The sequence below is a fragment of the Triturus cristatus genome, chromosome 4_2, assembly GCF_964204655.1.
Source record: "Triturus cristatus chromosome 4_2, aTriCri1.1, whole genome shotgun sequence".
In the NCBI taxonomy this organism is placed as follows: domain Eukaryota; kingdom Metazoa; phylum Chordata; class Amphibia; order Caudata; family Salamandridae; genus Triturus; species Triturus cristatus.
The window spans coordinates 889,731,037-889,748,302 of record NC_140586.1 but is presented as its reverse complement, the minus strand read 5'-3'; the positions used below and the strand labels follow the sequence as shown (position 1 = coordinate 889,748,302).

At 44.9% G+C, this 17,266-nt stretch overlaps 1 protein-coding gene across 1 annotated transcript in view; it reads left to right on the top strand.

Moving 5' to 3' along the window:
• Positions 1-17,266, top strand: part of LOC146835350 (uncharacterized) — a 648,392-nt gene that overhangs the window by 204,563 nt on the left and 426,563 nt on the right. The gene's annotated exons all lie outside the window — the stretch shown is intronic.

Genomic DNA, 17,266 nt, shown 5'->3' with positions numbered 1-17,266 from the left:
TCATTCATGCTATTACTCAGCACAAACTTTTGGACGCCTGGAGGTTGTGTAACCCCACCACCAGAGAGTATACTTTTTATTCCCCTGTGCATCATTCTCAAACATGTATTTTTTTTTTTTTTGTTTCCCACAACATTTCACAAGCACTTTTGCACGCTGACATAGGACCTTTATTGTTATCTGATCATGCCCCCGTCTCGATCGATTTGGACATTTTACCAAAAGTTAATACGCCCAGAAGATGGAGATTCAACAACTCCCTTCTTTTGGATCCTGCATTCTCTTCCTCATTCTCCACCTTCTTTGATGACTATTTTTCCTTAAACGATTCTACCTCCTTCCCTTTTTCAACTATTTGGGACGCCTTTAAGGCCTCAGCGAGAGATTTTATTATCAGCTTTGTGGCCAAGAAGTGTAACATTACTCGCAAACGCTCGAGTGCCCTGCTTCAAGATATTAAGAGACTGGAGCATTCTTTTTACACATCCAATTCAAAAGATGCTCTTGATGCCCTTATAAAAGCGAAACTGCAATTCAATAAAGAATCTACTGACAGTGCCTCATTTTACCTCCTGAATTCCAGCGCAAAATATTATGGTGGGAAAAATAAGGCACGTAAAATTTTGGCTAATTATTTGAAAACCAAACACAATAAATTATATATCGATTCTATTTTTGATGGGAATTCTATCTTAAAATTTAATGACACAGAAATTTTGAATGAATTCGCACTTTTTTACAAATCATTATATGCTCCCGAAACGAATCCCACAAGTCATATGCTTTCACAATTCTTTTCAACTATACAGAAAACTCAGCAAACTTTTCCCGATATATCGTCCTTAGAAGTAGATACAACACAACAAGAACTCTTAGAGGCACTTCAACACTTAAAAAAAGATAAGGCACCTGGGCCTGACGGATTCACTGTCGAATTTTACCTCCACTTCTCTAAATTATTATTACCTAAATTACTCCTTCTGTTTCATTCTTTTAACTCTCTGGGGGAATCAACAGGCTCTTTCTCAGAGGCTCATATATGTCTAATTCCTAAAGAGGGCAAAGATCTGAAACATTGTAAGAATTACAGACCCATATTAACACACATAGGTCTTAACCTATTCATTGTTTGTACTGGTCTATCTAAATGGCTGTAAAAAAAAACCAAAGGGTGTGCGCACACATCATTCTCCCCCAATACGAGTGCGGCTGCTATTAATAAGACTGTTACAACATGTTGCGGGTATCTAAAATTTATAATGACACAGTCCCCCTTATAAATTTTCCTTGCATTACCTATCCAAGGGACTCGTCTAGTGGACAATATTTGGTCAGAAAGGTTTGTAGGAAAGCCACAATTTTTATTTAGCCAAGCGACTGATTTTGTTCTAAGTGAATCGTGAGATTCCTCTCGGAAATTAGATGATGCTGGGTCTAAGGGTGGGACGTTTGAAAGAACGATGACATAAGGTTCACAAGCTGGTGGAAGATTAACAGAATGTGATTTTTGCACTGAGACCCTAACCCTCTCACTACTAGATGGAGCTATATTAGTTCGAATATTACTACCAGCTGCATGCGATAAACTCATAGGACTAGAGGAACTCAATACCTCAGTTACAGGCAGCGATACAAGGTGAGCAGGTTGTAACGGTGCCTCAGATAATTTTGTGGGCTGTTTTATCTTCTCTAATATGCCACCTAATCTTAGTACTTCATTTGATAGTGATTCAATTTTCTCCACAAGGGGCTTAACCGTAAGCACTAATTTTTCCTCAAACATCTTAGTAATAAGGCCCATAAGAACAGAGTTCTCGTCGACGTTATTAGTCGGGGTCTCATTATGGACCACTATACTTCTCTGGGATTGGTCCGACAATGTCTTATGATGGACACTCCCCCGCTTGTTTTGGGGCTTCCTACATTTCCTAACAGCTCTTTTCGGAGGAGAAGGAAGGGATACAGGCTCATTTGGGGACTCCAGTAAGGCTTGACTTTGGACAACATAATCCAAAGAAGAATGTGCTAAATTCTCCGTTACGGGGACTTCAATTATAGGGTCCACTATAGTAGAAGTAATAGGACTAGCATCTAAAGATAGCAACACATTTTCTGTTGAAGTCTCCTTCTCCAAAGATTTCCTTCTTTCGCTATTGATTATGCTAACCCTTTTAACCAAATAATTATCCATAGTGGATTTATTTTTAGCCATTTCAATATACAGATCACGTATTTCGCCAATCAGAACCACTGTGGATGAGGGAAGAGGGTTAACAATAGTATATCTATTTATACAAAACCAGCGCAGGGCCGATGGAGCGCCAGAATATATCGCTAATGTCCGACTCTTGTAGATTCCCGATAACAAAGGCTCAGTGTCTGTTAATACGAACCAAGGGAATACCTGAGTACTAATGATGACACAGTTCGTGAATGTACATCCGATCTATCTGACGATATCCATACATTAATGATACAGTCTCACCACAATCCTTACAGCTTAGGGGGGTGGCCCGACCCGGCCTCTTCCGGCCCCCTAACGGCCACACAACGGCCCGCCCTTTGCCCGGGCTTAGCCCGGCGCCACCCGCGCGCGGGCCCGCGATGCGGGGGATGAGGTTGGATTATAAGCGCCTTCAGGCGCGAAACACAATGGGTCCGCTTCCGGGATGAAGAGCAAAGGAGCCTGGGCAATGTAGTTCACCAACTCCCTCCACACAGCGGTCGCGATGCACAGCGACGGCGGGAGGGAGGGACAGTTGACGGCGGGAAGCGCAGCAGCAGCCTCAATCACCAGAAAGCACCCAGGTAGGTAGATTCCACTAAGCAAGACGTGTGAGCGAACCCCGCTCTGCCGGGGATGAGGTTGGATTATAAGCGCCTTCAGGCGCGAAACACAATGGGTCCGCTTCCGGGATGAAGAGCGAAGGAGCCTGGGCAATGTAGTTCACCAACTCCCTCCACACAGCGGTCGCGATGCACAGCGACGGCGGGAGGGACGGACAGTTGACGGCGGGAAGCGCAGCAGCAGCCTCAATCACCAGAAAGCACCCAGGTAGGTAGATTCCACTAAGCAAGACGTGTGAGCGACCCCCGCTCTGCCGGGGATGAGGTTGGATTATAAGCGCCTTCAGGCGCGAAACACAATGGGTCCGCTTCCGGGATGAAGAGCGAAGGAGCCTGGGCAATGTAGTTCACCAACTCCCTCCACACAGCGGTCGCGATGCACAGCGACGGCGGGAGGGAGGGACAGTTGACGGCGGGAAGCGCAGCAGCAGCCTCAATCACCAGAAAGCACCCAGGTAGGTAGATTCCACTAAGCAAGACGTGTGAGCGACCCCCACTCTGCCGGGGATGAGGTTGGATTATAAGCGCCTTCAGGCGCGAAACACAATGGGTCCGCTTCCGGGATGAAGAGCGAAGGAGCCTGGGCAATGTAGTTCACCAACTCCCTCCACATAGCGGTCGCGATGCACATCGATGGCAGGAGGGAGGGACAGTTGACGGCGGGAAGCGCAGCAGCAGCCTCAATCACCAGAAAGCACCCAGGTAGGTAGATTCCACTAAGCAAGACGTGTGAGCGACCCCCGCTCTGCCGGGGATGAGGTTGGATTATAAGCGCCTTCAGGCGCGAAACACAATGGGTCCGCTTCCGGGATGAAGAGCGAAGGAGCCTGGGCAATGTAGTTCACCAACTCCCTCCACACAGCGGTCGCGATGCACAGCGACGGCGGGAGGGAGGGACAGTTGACGGCGGGAAGCGCAGCAGCAGCCTCAATCACCAGAAAGCACCCAGGTAGGTAGATTCCACTAAGCAAGACGTGTGAGCGACCCCCGCTCTGCCGGGAATGAGGTTGGATTATAAGCGCCTTCAGGCGCGAAACACAATGGGTCCGCTTCCGGGATGAAGAGCGAAGGAGCCTCGGCAATGTAGTTCACCAACTCCCTCCACACAGCGGTCACGATGCACAGCGACGGTGGGAGGGAGGGACAGTTGACGGCGGGAAGCGCAGCAGCAGCCTCAATCACCAGAAAGCACCCAGGTAGGTAGATTCCACTAAGCAAGACGTGTGAGCTACTCAGACATAAACCGCATATTATAACGGTAACTTGACAGAGACTTTACCAGCGCTGCACCATCTGGACACGGAAATATACCATACAGTAGGAATGTTCCAGTTCTACAAGGAAAGACTTTCAGGAGGAGGACCGGAGACAGGGGTGCCCCCATCCATGCTAATACATCACAAATACAAAGGAAACCATGCAACGCACCGCAGACATTCGGGTCGCCTTTCTTTTTCAATTGAAAGAAGCATTGGCATAGCCAATAGGTCTCGCTTTTGGGACCTTATACGTTTTTAGCCATGCAACAGTTGATGTTGTTGCACCAAGGATATTGTGCTGCATAATTAAATACTTAAAAGGTCCCAAAAGCGAGACCTATTGGCATGCCAATGCGTGTTCTGTTTACCTCCCTGTGAATTCTGCTCCTTGGCCTGCACATAAATGTCAGCTCCGTGGAGCACAGCTTCACAGATGTGTTTCACTATCTGTAGCAGCAAAGTACAACCCGGTCCAACAAGGAGTCCATTGTGTCTCCTGTACCTCTTTCCACTTACACTTCTAGCAGGATTCCATGGCAGTCTTTTCTCGTGGGGCCATGCCGATTTTGTTGCACTTTAAAAAAAAAGGGGGGAGTTAGTGTGTGTTCTGTTTGACTTCTGGTTAATAATCCCATATAGTTTAGACACGAGAGAGAGAGAGAGAGAGAGAGAGAGAGAGAGAGAGAGAGAGAGAGAGAGAGAGTGTGTGTGTGTGTGTGTGTGTGTGTGTGTGAGAGAGACAGCATTAAACGTGTTCGCCAATTCGCAGGCGCAGTACCATCTACTGTTACTAGAGGGCAGGCTGTCTGACAACAACCAGCTGTTTTTTATGGTAATTTGCATACCCAGAAGCCACCGCAGAGCCACGATCACTTTCGTTTCATTGCAATGAGTAAAAACAGCCTTTTTAAGCATTAAGAATCAGAAATTTGTTTATGTGTACACATATTTTGGTAATATAGCATTACATTTATTCATGTCAATATTTTGTTTAGTCGCCGTTATTGTCATGTAATATGAGGAGCCAGAAAAGCTATTGAAACGCAACTATCTGTATCCTTTTCTTTTCAAAACAGTCATGGTTTATTGCACTTCGTGTAGTAATGAAACATGACTTCTTTCAGTACAATTTTTGGAGGATCTGATTGAGATCCGCTTGATGGTAAATTAAGACAGAAGAACTTGAAATCTCAGCGGTCGCGTGGCGTCTGAAGCTTTACTGGAACATGCATTTGCTTTGCAACAGTGTTTTGTTTTATTTGTACCGATCAAGTGTAGTTCGCTTGGTGGACGCTAGAGGGAGGACGGTCAGCTGGGATAAAATCATTGCACGTTGTGTGGCAATGAAACTCGCCAGCACGATGACGGAAACGTCATACGTTTTTAGTGGCTGGACGGCCGGACTGCGGGACGGCTCAGCCATAACGACTCGCGGCCAGGCTGATGATCTCTGGTGCATCACTTTTTAAGATGCTCCGGCAGCGCAGAATGTAGACCTATATCTAAAAGGCGACATAAAGCTACTTTGTGTGGCTTTTCATGTCCTCGTAGATATGGTGTAAAGCAACGCAGTGCAAGTCGCTGCGTTGTCTTACGCTGCATCAGGGGGCGTTCCATGGGCATTGTGGTGGGGTTTCCTAGGCGAAACCAAAGAGTTCTGACACATTCCCAGATTTACAAGGATCTGTAAATGGCGGAATACGTCAAACTGTACACCTCCCCAGGGAGGGCGTAACGAGGAAAAATAACTTTCTTTTGCCTTGTTGTTTCCTCTTTCTATATGTGCTGCATTTCACAGCAAACATAGAAAGAGGAAAAACACCTCCATGGATTGTTTTTATGCCAACAATGCACTCACCCTTTCACCATGGTATAAGTGTGCCTGCTTTGGCGCAAGGCAGCCAAAATGGCACCAGCGCAGTGGGAAAGGACAGGAATGCATTGTATATCGTTAATATGGTGCATTCCTGTCATTTCCTTTTGATGCGGGCAGCGCAGCGAAGTGACTTGCTGTGCTGCCCTGCAGCAGCCCTAGAACTTAAGTTAAGTTGCCCATCATTGAGGCAAAAATAAACATTCTGGGGCAGATTTATGTTCCCTGGCGCATCCCTGCAAATCAGCAGGGATGCGCCAGGGAAGATGCGTCACGCAAGTTTGCCCTTGCGCCACCGCAGATGCGCCGCATTTACAATGCGGTGCATCGTGGCGCAAGGACAAGCAGATGAGTGACGCATCTGCCGGCGTAAGGTTGGCGCATTGCTGGAGTAGCGTCGCAACCGCGACGCAGCTCCAGCAAGGCTCGGGGTGCCCCTATCCCTAACATGCTGCGTCAATCCTTACGCCTGCTTCAAGCAGGCGCAGGGATTTGACGCAGCATGGCCGGAAAAGTGACTGAGTGAAATCTTGTAGATTTCACTCAGCCACTTTTCGGAGGCGTTCCTGCGCCGGAACGCCCCCACCTGTGCAGGTACGCCCACATGTGGCGCAAGCTTTACAACGTGACCCATCTCCCTAGATGCGTCACGTTGTAAATCTGCCGCAGCATGGCGCTGGCTTTGCGCCACCACTGCGTAACAAAAGTAACGCAACAGCGGCGCAAAAGTGACGCACAGGGCTTATAAATCTGCCCCTGAGATACAGACTTCTAGCCACAGATTCCTCACCTTTTGAATATTCCCCAGGTGTCAGACTGGATCTGGAAAGTTTTCAGCAGTACCTCTGTGCGTCATTAGATGGCACGGTGCTGCTACGCACTGATGCTGTTCTGCTCCAGGAATGGCGTGGACAGCATGTATAGGCACCACTGAGAACCTGAAGTAATGCATGGCAGCGCCAGCTGCTGGCTTGCATTACTCTGTCCTAGTGTGGCATTCCATGCGTGGAGTGTGGGTGTACCCACGCATCCACCCATTTTTTTTACGCATCCCCCGATTTACTAAAGCTCAGAATGCGTCAAAATGGTACACCTTTCTAGGGGAGGCATAACAAGGAGAAATATCTTTATTTCTTCTCATTGTTTCCTCTTGTTAAGTATGCTTCATTCTGCAGTACACTTAGAAAGAGGAAAATGCCTCTAAGGATTGTGTTTGTGCAGGGAGGTCTTCTGGCTGTAATGCAGGCACCCTTTCACCATGGTGCAAGGCTGCCTGCGTTTGTGCTGTGCTGCAGAATGAGAGCAGGAATGCGCCACGTCACAGTAGATATGGCGCATTCCTGCCCTCTCCATTTGACGCAGTGCAGCAAGTTATCTTGCTGCGTTGCCCCAAATAGCAGTAAATTTGCCCCCAGATGTCCATCAGCATCTAACAATGTTGTCATGTTCTTCCTTTATGACAAGTTTTTTAAATAAACCCCTCGTGCATTTTTCATTTTGCTTATAATGCTGAACACGTCAAATTGAATGTTTGTTCTTTCCCTATTGTTTCCAATCAATTTTGTAATAATTTTTTTAATACTCAAAAATCGTTAGACACATCCATACCTTCATTTTGCAATGTCCCCAGCATTGCCATTACAGTTTGCAATACATCAAACTCCTTGTTGCTTTAATTTTCCTTTTTCTCTACCCATCTGTAGGAAAAAAGAGTTTAGGTTTGTATTTTACAAAACCCCACAATATTTGCGTGGACATCATTGACTTGTTGGCCTTGTTCCAGACCTTATATGCATGTACATGTTCCTCAGATATTGTTTTAGCTTCGAGTATTAAGCCATTCACTCAGGGCCGGACCGGGAACGCAAACCAGCCCTGGCAACTGAGTCGACAAAGCCGCGGGTTGGAAGAGGAGGGATGCACGTGGAAAACACTGCAGCTGCTTTTGTTACATGGGGCTGATATTCCAGCTATGCTGCAAAACCGTCCCCCGGTAACAAAAACAGCCCCCAGGCCAAACCCAGCCCACACCCTGGCGGCCCACCATGGAAATGCCCAGTGCCCGCTACTGCCAGTCCGTCCCTGCATTTACTTGTCAACAGCTCGGCCCTCTCAGGTCAACCCCTTTCAAGGAGATACTTGCAGACAACAGGCTTTGATAGAATAAAAGGAAGTCAAAAATAAATCATGTTTCTACCGCTATGACCACAGGAATAACATTGTCATCTGACCTGGATGTAGTACTGTGAAATAAGCCCCATTATCATGGCCCCTTCCATAGACATCAAAAGGCCTGGTCTTAACATCGGACAAGAGTATGGATGTGATGTAATTCCTACATGTGTGTACTGTGTGTTTGTTTTGGTCATGTAGCACACAATATAAAATCCCCCAGCAGGAACCTGGGGATGCTAATTGGGGGTTCATTAAGTTCAACAACTCAACAACCTCCCTGTCTCCTCTTTTTGTCTCTCGGGGCATAAACATTACAAAGACTGAACACTTGTTCATTGTACTGTATTTTATAACAATAAAGCTCTTCCCGAACATATAGGCCCAGATTTACCAAGAACCTGCATTGTCCCTGCGTGACGCAAGTCGTCACAAGGCAACGCATGTCCTTAGCTGGGATTTCCTAAGTCAAGCAGAACCACTTTGCATGGTTTTGTAAGTACAGAGTAATGCAACTCAATGAATAGCTCTGCGTTGCGTTTCCTTGCATTGGGTAGGTTTTGCTGTGGTGGAGCATGGTCGTTCCCATGCATCCACTCACGTATTTTGATGCAATTGCAGATTTACTAAGGTCAGTAAACCTGGGATTGCACCAGACGTAAAAAAGAGAAATACCTTTAGTACTATTTATTGCTTCCTTTTTCTAGGTGTGATGCATTTTGCATCACACATAGGAAAGGGAAAATACCTTTAAGGATGGGTTTTGTGCAGGAAGATCCCCCTGGTGCACAAAAAGCAATCCCGCTCGTAACACAGGCACCCTTATAGGGCGCAAGGCTGCCCATGTTAGTGCTCGGCAGCACACAGTGCGGGGGCATAAACAGGGAACAGCAGTGCGCCAGTCTTAGTAGATATGGTGCATTTCTGCTCTCTCTGTTTCACGCAATGCAGCAACTTTGCTTGTTGCCCTGCGTGGCATGAAACCGTAGCAAATCTGCCCCCAAGGATTTGTTGCTCACAAAAGACAAACACAGCTGATATCATTCAGGCCCATATTTATCAAGGCCTTACGTCGCCCTTGTGCAATGCAAGGGAACGCAAGGGCGACGCAAAATCTGCGTGAGATTTATCAAGCCTCACAAGGGCACCTAGCGTGGCTTCATAAATCTACAGTAACGCAAGGCAGCACTAATCGCTGCCTTCCGTGACTCTGCGCCAGGAAGGCGTTCCATGAGTGGAGCGTGGGTGTTGACACTCACCCACCGATGCATTCTTACACGTTCCTAGATTTACCTACAGTGGTAGACCTGGGAATGTGTCAGAATTGTACGCTCCCCCCCCCACCAGAGGGACCTCGAGGAGAAATATCTTTACTTCCCCTCGTTGTTTCCTCTTTCTAAGTGAACCACATTCTGCAGGACACTTGGAAAGAGGAATATGCCTTTGAGGATTGTTTTTGTGCAGGAAGGTGCTCAGCACCTCGATAACTATAGCCATATTTCCAGAAGATTAGAAGCATTCTGAGGGAAAGTCCTACTCAAGAAGTCTTCTACTCATATCCGCCAATAGACCCGATGCCGACGCGAGACTGCCAAGTTTCTAGGCCAAAAATGACTTTAGTTAAGATGTGTCCCGTCTGAGATTGCCTCTGCCTCAGTAGACGTCAATGGAGAAAATACATTCTTTGGATATTTATTTTTTAATCCCCCACTATCCTCTTTTAAAATGTTGCCATGTATGCTTCCTACCCCCTGCAAGATTGCCCCATAGTTCACTTTACAAAAACATTTTCTTTACCATTTGAGAATTTAAATGTGGGGAACACCCATGCACCCACCCGTGGAACGCCTCCCTAATGCAAAGTAACACAAGGCAGTGATATGCAATGCCTTGCATTACTTTTTGGCAAACATACCACAGAAAGCCATGCAACTCTGATTTGCAAGGCTTTGGAAATTGGAAATAACATTTTGCGTGGAGGCTGTGCATAAAAGTGGCACATCCACGGTGCACAATGTTAGTAAATGGGCCTCTAGACCCTTTTCCAATCTTCTCCTTCTTCCACCTCAATAATGGGAGGATGTGCCATTAAAACTATAGCTGCTGACTTTGGCACTAAGGAACCAGGTTCGAGTCTCGGTGTCGACAAACATTAAATGATTCTGACAAATCACTTCGGGGTAAATATGCTAAGATTTTGCATTGGGATTACGATACTTTTATGGTGGAGCCCGACGCAGAACCATTTTTGGCAAATACTATACCACACAACGCCACTTTGTGTGGTTTAGTAAATACAAAGTAACAAAGGCAGCATGTTGTGTTACTTTGCATCTGGGAGGCGTTCAATGAGTGGAGCATGGGTGTTCTCATGCAACAACCCTTCTTTTTGGTACAATCCAAGATTTACTAAGGTGAGTAGACTTGGGATTGCGCCAAAATGCTACGTGTAACAAGGAGAAATAGCTTTATTTTTACATGTTACTTCCTTTTTCGATGTATGCTGCGTTATGGAGCGCAAATAGAATGAGTAAACTGCTTCTAAGGATTGTTTTTATGCAGGAAGGTATCTCTTCTTGCACAAAAACATCCTGCCAATAACACAGACACCCTGGCACTGCAGTGCCAGGGTCCCCGCTTTGCCGCTAGGTTGCACCAGTGCTAGAAGACAGCAGAAATGCGCTATCGATATGTCGTATTATTGTTGTCTCCCTTTCATGCAATGCAGCACAGCAACTTTGATTGCTGCCCTGTGTTGCGTGAAATGCATGTAAATATGTACCTTAATCGGCCCATACCCAAAAAATATATATATATTTGACCTTGTGTATTTTTAATTATTTTTTAATTTCGTAATGAACATGATCACATACACAACAAAAAAAACCAAAAGAACAAAACAATTAAAGTAACAACATAGGATGTACATTTTGGGCATTCAAGTTAAAGTCCACTACCGACACACACTGGGCCTGATTCACAAAAGTAATCTGAGTCAAAATCCAAACTTTACTACTCCTAAATGCCCTTTGTGAATACAGAAAGTCGTAAAGTTAGGATTTTGTCTAAAATTACTTTTGTGAATCGGCCCCCTGACACACTGGGGGATTTCGATGCTATCCAATCCCTGGCGATACACAGACGAGCTACAACAATAGCGAGAACTGCAACCCTCAATATATTCTTGCCAGCGTCCTGCTTAAAACTAAGGGGCATATTATCAACGGCCAGCGATCATTATCGCTGGCCGTGCTTAGCAATAATAGTATTATCGCAGGCTATCTCAGGAATTTATCGCCCTGGTAGCATGTTATTAACAATGCGTTTCTCCAGGGCAATACAAATTCCAGCGATAGCGAGTTTATCATCCTTTTGCAGGGAACATCGCTGGTTTTCCAGCGATGTTCCCTGCAAAACGGCGATTACCTTGCTGATACGACCCATAGGTCATATCAGCATAATCCACCCCCTATGTTAGGGATGGCTAAGTCAGGATTTTAGCAGACGTTAGATTTTGGCGAAAACAGACAAACATGTGCTAAAATCATGTGGGCTGCCTTGTAAATATCGAGATGTAAACATCAGCGATATGTGCAAGGTAGTCCATCCGGGGTACGGCCAGTAACGCCCACTTTGCATCTCATTGGAGATGCAAAGGGAGGCATTGAGAAAAAGGATGCTAACATGCGATTATGCATGTTAGCACCCTCTTGTAAATAGGGTGCTGGTTTTATCTCCACCTTTTTGGCTTTGTAAGCCAAAAAAGCGGAGTTAAAGCCCTTGTAAATATTCCCATTAGTTTAATATCTTTGACAGCTAGTTACAAAGTACATTGTGAACACTAGGACATATACTGAGCTATATCGCTCTACAAAGGCTCTAAATGTATACAAGTAGGAAACATATGCACAATATCTGCCCCATACAACCCACACCGAAGACAGCTACTGTTACAGCTAATGCCCCCGCCTATCTTTTCTGGTGTATAATGCAGACACAATCTGTTCTGAATTGTTGCAACTTTAAATTGGCTGCGGTAACCGAGGAGTACATGATGTCAAAAGCTTCTTTAAGATAAGATATCTGCACTGGTGATCCATTCTTATAGCTCCATTTACAAGCTCGGCTACTAAGATCATCCCCTCTATGTTCCCTCATTATTCCGTCCATGTTATCAATTGTTAGCTTACAATCCTCTGAGTATCTATACGTCAGGAGTACGGCATCATCATGAATTGCAATACTAGAAACATTATGTTGGAAATAATCCTGTATCTGTTGCCATTTAAAAAAAAAATTAGCAGGAGGGAGGGCATTTCCTTGTTGTAGAATTGGGAAGGTGCAAAGTCCCTGCTGATGATACGATTGACCCATCGATTTTACGCCTCTAGAGTACCACTGCCCGGCTGCTGCATCCTGGAGTATGGATGGTAGAGCTGGATCCCCATATAATGGTGAGTGGGAATGCAACAACGACATTTGGAAGGCCAGACAGATATCTCCCCAGATTCTACCTATGCCCGTTATAAGCTTGAACCGTACCCTTTTGAAACAATTAGGATCAGACAACGTACATAACAAAAACTTCCATTCATCCCGAACACTATTTGATATGCATAGGTGTTACAACCTGGATGGTAATCTGAACGAGGCCCCAAATACAATTGCCAAAAGCAGCCCAAAAATATCCCTTAAAATCTGGAAGCCCCGACCCCCCCTGACAGGAAGAGCGCTTCAGATAATGAATGGCCCGTCTATCTCTCTTGCATCCCCAAATGAAACTACCCATAGCATCTTCCAGCCACCTGAAGAAGGCATCAGCCCTTCATGGAGAGGATGAAGGAACTGAGGGTGAATATTCATCTTAACTGGATTACAAAAGCCAATGATACCTTTTGGTTGCCGATTCCATAGCCACATCTGCACAATAGACTGGCATAGCAGTTGTTCATAATTCAGGTGAATTATAGATTAACGCAAGAGGTGATCTTGACTCCCAGGTACGTGGCAACTGAAATTACCCTTGGTTCTTTAACAGTAGAGATATAGCTCAAAATTATTTGGGTTTTAGACAGATATGGGGTTCGACAGCGCTATCTACAAATGCATAACATCACTAATCTAGTGTGCACATCGAGAAGCCAGCTTTTTATTATAAATAACAGGCATCCCAATAGATTGTTAGAGGAGGCCCTTCTGTTGACACCGAAGGTCCCTGCATGCTGAGAAACCACCTCGCCCCAGTCTGACATTCTGTGAAGGCGTGTCCAACTCGAGACCAAGACGGGGTCCTGCACTCTCTCCTATGAGGTAATGGGGTTGGATCGTCCCTTAGGGGATTCTTGGCTCTACACCCTTACACACTCTAGATACACTTATTTTAGGGTTCGTATGGTAGGAATATGTTAGAATACCATATTGCATATATGCCTGCATATATTCATTGCTTCAGCACCATGGTAGGAATGTATCTACTGTTCTCAGGTTTGGTGCTTGTAATCTCTTTTTTTTGCTTTGTCTACTAATCGTTGCAGCACATGTATTTTATACAAGAATAACATTGGTTGTATATATTGAAAACAACCCACTGTGTATTCTGTATAATTCTCTGAGAGAAAGTAAGCACAAGTGACTGAGCGAAAGATTCTGTACTGTTTCCACGATCCCTGAAGAGACAGGGTTATCATGTTTAGCGGTTGCCAGAAACCATGCACTCCCTGTTAGGTTAGGGGGGCTTCCGGTGGCACTGTGAGCTAGCTGGTCTATAGTCCAACACATCCTGCGGGGGTGTCCAGAACCAGTGTAGGCACCAAGGGGCACATGCATCAAGCAAAATACCGGTCGCAAACGGGCAGATTCTCAGAATCTGACCCTTTGCTCCCGGTATTTTTGCATTTGGGATGCATCATCCCAAATGCACAAATCGCTATTTAAGGAATCTCAAAATTGGGATTCCTTAAATAGCGATTGCATTTAAGGAATCCCTAATTGAGATTCCTTAAATGCAATGCATTACAGTTTAAAAAATAGCGATTTCGCTATTAGCGTGAGCAAATTACCATGAGGCTGGACCTCATGGTAATTTGCGAAAACTTAGAAAAATGCACTTATTTGCATTTTTCTAAGTTTCATGTTACCCACACACATGCCCTTAGAGCATGTGTGTATGCAACATTTGTGCAGAGTGAACATACATGGGTGCAATAGGGTGTCATTTTGACACCCTTGCACCATCGAAATTGCGGGAGCAATTTGCGAGTACCTACTGGTACTCGCAAATTGCTCCCGCAATCTCTAATTCATTCCTTTGGGCCTGGAGGCCCATAGGAATGAATGGGAAGACATTCCTTAATTGCGACTCGCAATTTGCGAGTCGCAATTAAGGAATTTGTGGGAATCGCTATTTCTTTAGCGATTCCTACATGCATAGGGTTTTGCTATTCCTTAATTGCGATTCCTTAATAATCGCTATTAAGGAATCGCAAAACCCTATGATGATGCATGTGCCTGCAAGCCCTTAGTTTATGTTGTCCGAACTATGCGCAGGTCCTACGTATCAGCAGGAACTACACGACAACATGTTCTGCCAAAATTGCAGCGCTGTATGTATTTATAGTCCTGCACGCTTTCCCTTGAGAATTTAAGGATGCTAAGAAATGTATGACCAGAGTCACATCTACTGAAAAGGGATATGTACTCTTGTCCAAGCACCTGCTTTTCCATACCATCCAAGTGGATTTCTAAAGTTTGGTGGTTCATGGGGAATGAGATTGCTGAATGAGCTGAGAAGCCTCTGTCAAAATTCCTGCATTTCTGCAGACTGCCGATAAATTATCCATGCCACTAATACCAGGGAGTGATTGGGAGTCATTGTGTGATGTCGACCGTGAGGCTTTAGAAGGAAACTGGACAAAGACGGAATCAGAATGGGGAGATCTACCAATAACTCCAGGACAGTAGGGAACCATGGTTGGCCCTTCCACAGGAGAGGTGTCAACTGTGAAGTAGCTTCTTGGTACCTGTGCTAAAACTTGTACTATCATGACAAACAGAGGGAAAGTGTAATTTAGGTAAAGAGACCAATACTGAGAAAGAGCCTTTGTTGTCAAAGCTTGAGAATCCTGTTACAACTATAAAATGAGGAAAGTTGAGAGAAGATGAGGGAAGTTTGTTAAATCAGGAAGAAAGGCATTCCATTGCACAAAATTCGGAAAAAAAACTTTTTGGAAACTGTAGGGCGAATTCGTAATTCTCTTGTCTCTTGAAGATGCAGAGACCACCAATCTGCTATTGTAGTTAAGCTGGCCTGAAGGTACCCCGATTGCCCTATATTTTCTTTGAAGAAAAAACCCTAAAAGGTTTTTGCCTACTTCTGCAGTGGATCTCGACTTTTTCCCCCAAATGGTTGATATACCCTGAAGCTGAGAGATTGTCCATCCCAAAGAGGCTGGATCAGGAGCAAGGGCCAGACAGCCAGAGTGGAAATCATTAAAATCTGATGAATCTATTTATTCATTAGAAGCACCTTTTCGTGGGGGAGTTGAAGAATTGATTTCTCTGTGTTAATAAGAAAACCCAAGACTCTGAGCCAATAAGGAAACCCAAAAAAGGAATTAAAGAAGATTTGTACAATTTATTAGAAAACCAAGATTCTGAAGTAGATTTTTCCTTCTAGCTCAAGACAAAGGTCTACTATTACCTAAACTAACCAAGGGGCATATTATCAAGGACTGCTTTAAAAATTATCGCTGGTTTAGCGGCAGAAAACTGCTGCTAAAGCGGCGATAATGGGCTTGATAATGTGCCCTTGAGAATTCCAATAGAAGTCCATGTTCTGGTGTGAACATGGGCTTCTATTGGAATTCTCCAGGACATATTATCAAGCCCATTATCGCCGCTTTAGCGGCAGTTTTCTGCCGCTAAACCGGCGATAATTTTAACGCCGTCCTTGATAATATGCCCCTTGGTTAGTTTAGGTAATAGTAGACCTTTGTCTTGAGCTAGAAGGAAAAAATTGTCTCGATAGGCGATACACTTAAATTATCAATGATGGGTATCATGACTTAGTTGAAACACCACAGTATTAACGAGATTGTAGGAACTTTCTGTAAGAAATGGATACGTGGATTGTAAGAAGTGCATCTTGGAGATGTAAGCGGATCATACAGTCCTTCTCCAGCAGGGAATCCTTGAGATGAATGATTGTCTCCATCTTGTAATGATGGTACCCTACAAAATTGTTGAACAACCCGAGGTTGACACTGGATGGAATGCTTTGTTTTTCTTTTGCACTAGAAATATTTTTCTCAAAAGTCAAAACCACTGTTGGTTCAAGCAAAGTTATCTCCATAGCCTGTTTTGAAGAAGAGAATTTACCTCTTAGGACACCAAAAGCTCTGCATCTTTGGAAAAAGACAGAGGTGAGGTAACGAGGATTGTACAGGACGATCATAAAGATCTACACCATGACCTTTATTGGTTTGGAAAGGATCTGAATTGATTGCTTGTCATGCGGACAGGAAAGAAACCAGACGACCTCCTACAGGAGCTAAAAGGTAAAGGTCCTACCTGAGTTTTGGGATTCTCAGTTTCAATAACCCCGGTGTCTGCTGCCTCTATTCATTTGGGGGTAGAACTGTGGTTTGAATTCATGTTGAAATCTGTAGGAGCCTCTGGTTTGCTAAGAGTTTCCACTTGAAGGATATCGGCCCACAAAGCGGCTCCTGCCTTTCATGGCCGTACCAAAAACCTCGGATCCAAAGGTCTTCTGCAAGGAAAGTTATGCATTGTTAATGGATGTAAAAGTGGCCACGTATTTACTCAGTTCCTTGATGAATTATTCACCTAAATGGAGGCCGTTTGCTTCTTGTCCCATCTCCTTACTCACCAGACTTTCCAGCTTAGGATCAATCTGTAAGAGCAACTCTGACGCCGCTCTTGTGACACTGCTGCATCCGCATTCACCAAACCAGAACATTGCTCTTAAAGCGCAATTTGATAAATTAGAAGCATCAGCTAGTGCGCCCTCAAGCCAGGCTTCTTCTGCTAGATCCAGAATTCTTGTAGGAGGACCTGATAGATCTAAAAGCCTGACTTGGTAATTATTCCACGCTCT